General features: G+C 46.3%; 1 long non-coding RNA gene across 6 annotated transcripts in view; it reads right to left on the minus strand.

The window, feature by feature from the left end:
• The window catches only part of LOC115493931 (uncharacterized), a 113,510-nt gene extending 108,588 nt beyond the window's left edge, over positions 1–4,922 (minus strand). For 5 of the 6 annotated variants that reach the window (XR_012054203.1, XR_012054205.1, XR_012054204.1 and 2 more), the window contains exon 1: positions 4,537–4,922. This is a non-coding gene — a long non-coding RNA (uncharacterized lncRNA). The remainder of the gene's footprint in view (positions 1–4,536) is intronic. The other variant, XR_012054202.1, reaches the window with a different exon arrangement.
• Between the last annotated feature and the right edge of the window lie 1,379 nt (positions 4,923–6,301).

Consider the following 6,301-nt stretch of genomic DNA (forward strand, 5'->3'; position numbering starts at 1 on the left):
ATGAATATGCCTGACTACATAGAGAAAAATGGTCTAGAATACCTTGGAGCAGCAAAGTATCTGCTGGTCTTCTCCAAGGTGTGTGAGAAAAAGCCATGATGAAACAGCTGATAACCAGCCAATGGCAACAAGAAACTTAATCAATTCAAAGAAGAGCAAAAGAAAGTTAAAATAGCTCAGCACTTTCTCACAGCAAGCAGTAAGCGAGACAGAGAAAAGTGCACTTTACAGCATGATTTTGTTGTTGACTTCACATAACATGAGGAATTTTGCTGTTCAGAAAATTACAGTCAGGAAAGCAAATCATAGCCATGTCAGGATGCACCTTATTTGGATAGAGCACTAGGAGGACACTTTCCAACCAGGCCTCCTGGTCTTGGAATGGCTTGTGATTTTGGTCTGCTGATCATTGACATCTTCTGTTTTTCTAGGGAAATTTCGCTGTGAACCACTGAGGTGCAGCAGATGGTGTTGTTCCCCATCAGCCTAATCTAACTCCTTCTGTATCATCTATTTCTCCCATTTTTAAAAGTATAGATGGATCTGGTATTCCTCCCTCCATTAACTTTTACTTTAAAGAGGGAATGACCCTATGATTCTAGGGCTGAAAGAATAGCTGGTATCCCACATCAAGGTAAACATAACAGATCTTGGTAGGGCACATGCTCAGTACAAACAAAAGAAGAGGCTTCTTCACACAGCAAGGAGCTGCTATGTGGAACAGATTTCCATGAGACACTGTGGATACCACAGAAGGAAAAAGATTGGTCAAAGGCTACTGAGTATCAAAATTGCGTTAGGCTCAGGTATTCCTGAGAGCAGTCAGTGACTAGAATGAACCCTAGGGAAATTCTTCAAGTGCTTTTCCTACTGTCAGCCTTCCCCCAGAGTTCGCCTGCATCCAGTGATGATAAAGAGAAGATGCACTAGAGGGTAGCCAACTAAATGTCTAGAGATTACAGGAAGGCCTCAAAGTGCATATACTGGGAGAAAAACAGGAGCTTGCTGCTGCTCCTTGGCCTGTGCTTGTGGCTGCTCTTCCTATACATTTTCCCATTTCAAAGACAAGCTCATCCCATTACAAAAACCAAAAATAAGACTTTACCTGTGAAGAGTGAACTGAAGAAGAAAAATCATGAATAATTTTTTTTTTTTTTAAGCAAGGGAATACAGACATGGAATCAAGAAGGCAGGAGAGAGTCAAAGAATTACAAATGTAAGGATTCACATGGAGACATCATCTCTAACATCACTTCTGTGAGCACACTGAACACATACAAGGATGTGGGGAGGCTGCCCAGTGGTGGCTAACACAAAGATGGGTCAGGATGAGAAAACCAAAACTGTTCCACAGGCACAGAGATTCCCCTCCAAGCTGCCCTGTCCAAGAGTTGGTTGTGAGGGTTTCATCCAAGTTGAGAATGTCACTGACTAGAAAATTCTGCTATCTGGCAAGGCCTTGGAAGGGGAGGATATGCAATTTACAGACTACTAGGTAGATGGCTCCTTGGTTTAATTCCACACAAGAGTTCTCAGGGTCTCATGCACATGCTATCCTCATTCAGAATTATGTAATTGGTTTCCACCTTAATTTACCCAGTCTTTGCCCACCAAGTCTATGGTTTATATATTTTTGACACAGATCTACCTGCAACCAAGTCACTCCCATCCTGTGGCCTTGCACAGCTCTAGCTCACATTTCATGGACACAGTTGTTGAGGGAGATCTCATTATGTACAATACCCATGCTAGCATTAAGCCATTGCTTACAGATTTCTACGAAAATTTTTTTAAAAATCCACAAATGCCATAATACCATTATTCAGCTTCCCCACAGTGATCCTGAATGCTGCTGAAAGGAGCACCACGTGCTGCCATGCAAGAATAAAAGCCTGCATGAAACCAGGCGAGCTCTAAAGCTGCCTTACTCCAACATGTGTGTGGAACAAGCAGCAACCAAAATCACTAATGGTGACATTGTTTGCAGCTGGCTTATCAAGTCACTACCAAGCTTCTTTACAAGATGATTTTTAGATAGGCTGTGCTCAGCAAAAAAAGCACAATTTCAGAAGCAGAGAAATGCTAATGGGAATGTAACAGTACTCTACTGTGTAATTTGTCATAGCACAAGTGTTACATAGGGAAATGAAAGGATAAGAAAGATACAATTTGAGAAGAAAATGGTCACCATGCTTCAGATACAAGACAGTCATACATACATGTATATCTCTGTTCTTTCTTTCTCCCTGTGTTTTCAGTTCACAGCTAATCTTTTCACCTGCTTGGTATATTTATACAGTTCTACAGAAAACTTCAGAAAAAGTTACCAAAAAATTCCAAATGTTACAAAGATTATGAAAATCACACATGCATATATTTGGAGTCTTCTCTCTTTAAATTTCACATTAAAATATGCTTGCTTATCTACTTACTGAATAATAAACTATGCTAACATCTTCTAATCTGTGGTTAACCTACTGTGAAGAATAAGGCAAAACAAATGATTTTTTTCACCCATGGTAGGAAATTATTCTGGCAAACATTCCTTCAAGAAAATCTTTATTGCACCTGTGCTTTCAAGGGCACAGAGGACTGTGTCAAGGTTCTTTTTTATGAGAAAAAAATTAAAATAAAATATCAAATAGTGCTCAAAAAGGGGTTACTATGCATCTTGTTATGTATGTAGAGAGAAAAACATAGCATGTGAGCGTATAATCTAAAACTCTATCATTATATAAATGCATTGGAAGAGTAATTAAGGTTGTATAGGCACCATTCTTCTTTGAGTTTTGAAGACTTTGTACAGTCTGAACTATATATTTTATCATAAGTTTTGGTGAGGATGTAAAAGTAACAAAGATGTAATAATAATGAACTAATTACTACCTAATTTTCTAAAATTTAATAGACACAAAGAGAAATCACTCTTGAAGGCCTAAAGAAAGAGAAGAAGTGAACAAATAGGAAAAAATTTGCTCCCCTAAATGAGGTCCATTACATTTCCTAATGACAAAGACTAAGTGTAAATAATTGTCCCAAAATTCACTAGGAAAAAAGCTAACTTTTCAGGTTATTTAAAAAAACTAAACAAGGTGGCAAAGCCACAGTCAGCCACATAGCACAGCCACAGAAAAAGAGATTCATTACCTATTCCCATCTCTGTGATTCACATTTCAGTGCCAATGCAGATCATTTACTTAGCAGCAATTGTCTTCAAAGTGCTGCGCAAACCTTTTTCTTTGCAGTGCCATCTCCCCTTCTCCTTTGTCTGCAATGGGGTAAAAAGTAAAATCTTTCCTAACAAATGGAGAAAAGAACAAATGGGGGAAATGAACAAAAGGTTTTCAATGATATGGTCATGGCCGATAAATGTCCAAAAAAAAAATGGATGAAAGCCACAGTTACGCCCCATTGCTGCTCAGAAGCAATTCAGGGGTGTTTTGCCCAGTAGCACATGGCTACACACACAGAGCTGTACAGCCTGGAGGTAGCCTGGTCTGCAAATGCATTTTAATGTCAATCAAGAAAAGGCACAAACGGTGAAAGAAAGTCCTAGCCTTGCTAGGACATGCTGGAGTTTAATTCATGCTCCCGTAAAATTTATGTGAAACAGAACATCAAAAAGTGGCAGCCAGTGGAACAGAAATGATGTATGAGGTGTCTGATAACTACTCCTGTACATGCCAAGGTTTGACATGACAGTGATTGCCAAGCAATTTCTTGCATCGCTTTCTCAGCACTCCCCACCCCCGGAACTGCTTCCTGGGGGAGACCCGGACTGTCATCGTCGTCCCACGTCCCCCAGGCTTGACAATCCGCGCCGGCTCCCTCGCGAAGGACTGCGAGGAGTCCCGGCCCAGCCTGGGGCACCCGGGCATCGGGCAGAGGCGGTGAAGGGAGCGGGAAGCGAGGTCCCTCCCGCCAGGGCAGGGGAGCCTTCCCACTCTGCCCGTGCCGCTGCTTTAGCTCGGAACAGGAAAATCAACTACATAGAAGAGACAGACGCCGGGGAGGGTCCGCTGCCTGCTGGGCGTGCCGGGCGGGGGATGGGGAGCCGAGCAGAGATGCTCTGTGTCAGCGCAGCCCCGGTGTCACGTCCCTCCCCGGGCAGCAGAGCCCCGCCGAGCCGAGCCGAGCCGAGCCGAGCCAAGCCGAGCGCCGGTGCCGGGAAGGCATCAGGACCACGGGGAGCGGCGGGGCCGGGCGGGGCCGGCAGCCAGACCGCCACCGCTCCCCGGGGCCGGGCTCGGCCTCACCGATCCCTGCTTGCCCCCTCCTCGTCCGTCCCTGCCCGGCCCGTCTCCCGCCTCCGTCCGACCCCTGCAGGCCCCGCCGTGCCTGCCTTGCCCCATGCCGCCCCCGCCCCTCGGGCTGCAGCGGCCCCGGCAGCCTCAGCCTCCAGCACCGCGGAGAGCGCCCGGGCAGCCCGGCCCGCCCCGCCCGCAGGGACCGCCCCTGCCCGGCACCGCAGCCTCGGCGGGTCCCGCGGCCGGGGCGAGGCCGTCCTTGTATGCGGGGCACTGCGCCGTTGCTCACCATTTCCTCTCGGGAATAAGCTCCTCTTACCACAGACATCCATTATATCCCCTGCTCACCAACGCCCCTACGCAGCCACAGAACCGCAGGCCCAGAAGTGAAACACCCTAGAAAGCCACCGGGCCCCGGGGCCGCCTTTCTGCCTTCCCCGCGGGCAGGGCCTCTCCGGAGGGTGGGTCGGCCTTGCGTCCCGATAGAACTGTCCTCATCCCCCCTGCCTGCCCCTCGGCAGGGAGCCCCGGCGGCTGCCCCGCCTCAGCCCACATGCTGGTGTCTGTGCATGGGGATGTTTCTCTCCCCAGACTCACTTCTAGACTTCACATTCTCATTTAAAGATAAACCAAGTTTAGTTTTTAGTGTCCTCATTACTGTGTCAAAAGGGAAAGCTAGCCTTATGCCCATGCTCCGGGTGATGCTTCACTCAAAGATGCTCTTCACTGACTTCAAGGAAGCTTGGGAAGCATAATTGTGAGTTAACTGTTCCAGGGAAGCACACACAGAGTGAGAGCATCACAGTTAGTGATGGTACACAGTGAGGGCTGAGCAGCTGCAAGCAGCCCCACACAAAGAAGAACAACAGGACCAATGCCCTGCTTTTCCCACCCACCCATACACATACCATGAAACACATCTACAAGTAGTGTCCTCCAAATTGCAAGCTGAGAATTTGCCCAGTGCCCTGTCTGGAAGCAGTCTGGTATCTCTGAAAGCTCTTAACAGTAAGGCTGGTGATCCCCTGGGAGAGACAAATGAGCTCCAGCTGGACAGTCAGATGAGAAGGTAAAGGTGGAGCATCCCGCTCTTTGTGTCAAGGTCTTGGATACTGGCTCCTCTAGCCCAGCAACTGCTTCTAGGCCTAGAAGGTGTACAAACAGGTCCCATCGCTGCCCTGTTTCTAGCAATGCTTCAATTAACCTCTACCACATTTGTTTAGTGGCTGCCAGTTATGTCATTGGATTTCCTCTTGCCAGGGACAGAGAATTCTTAAAGTTAGTGTAGGGAATTCTTAGAATGTGTCCATCCCTTTTCATGTAATGACCATATCAGATCCCATCCTGCACACTTTATCAAGGGAATCAAGCTCACATCTTCCCAGGGACTTTTACCACAGTGCACTGGGGAAGTAGTTACTGACTTCTGTCCACATTTATCCTCTTCTGGGATTTCCAGAGCCCTTCGAGAGTAAGCAGGTCCATTTCCCAAGGTTAAGAAAAGTTTGAGATGACCAAGGTTAGGTCTGGGTACAGTAAACAGTAAAAAAGGTACTAAAATGCAGAAACATTCAGAATAAACTATATATCTGTGCACCCTTGCAGGAGGCAAAATAATCTGAGCAGCTGTTTTACTGAAATGGTCTAGGAAATCCCTTAAAATGGTCTCTCTTCTTGTTGTATCTTTGGAATGAAATATGTTAAAATGAATTTGTGCATGTTTTACAGGTAGCAACAGCAGAGCCCTCAACACCAATAGGCTTTTTTCATGTAAGACATAAAACATTTGACATGGAATGTACTATTAACACCAGACCGAGGGGGGAGAAGCATCCAAGGACTGATTTCCATTTCAAACTGCATTCTGGCACTTTGTACTCCAGCACCATTGGTGGATCAATATTTAATGCCCGGAGATTCTGGCTCTGCAGGAGTCATGTCAGGGGACCTCTCGAGCCAATCTGCTTGGGTAGAGGAGTGATAATTATTCATGGGCTCCTGCCTCTTGCTCCTTCTCTTGCACAGCCCCACTCTGCTGACTCAGTGCCTTATTC

The sequence above is a fragment of the Taeniopygia guttata genome, chromosome 2 (genome assembly GCF_048771995.1).
Source record: "Taeniopygia guttata chromosome 2, bTaeGut7.mat, whole genome shotgun sequence".
In the NCBI taxonomy this organism is placed as follows: Eukaryota; Metazoa; Chordata; class Aves; order Passeriformes; family Estrildidae; genus Taeniopygia; species Taeniopygia guttata.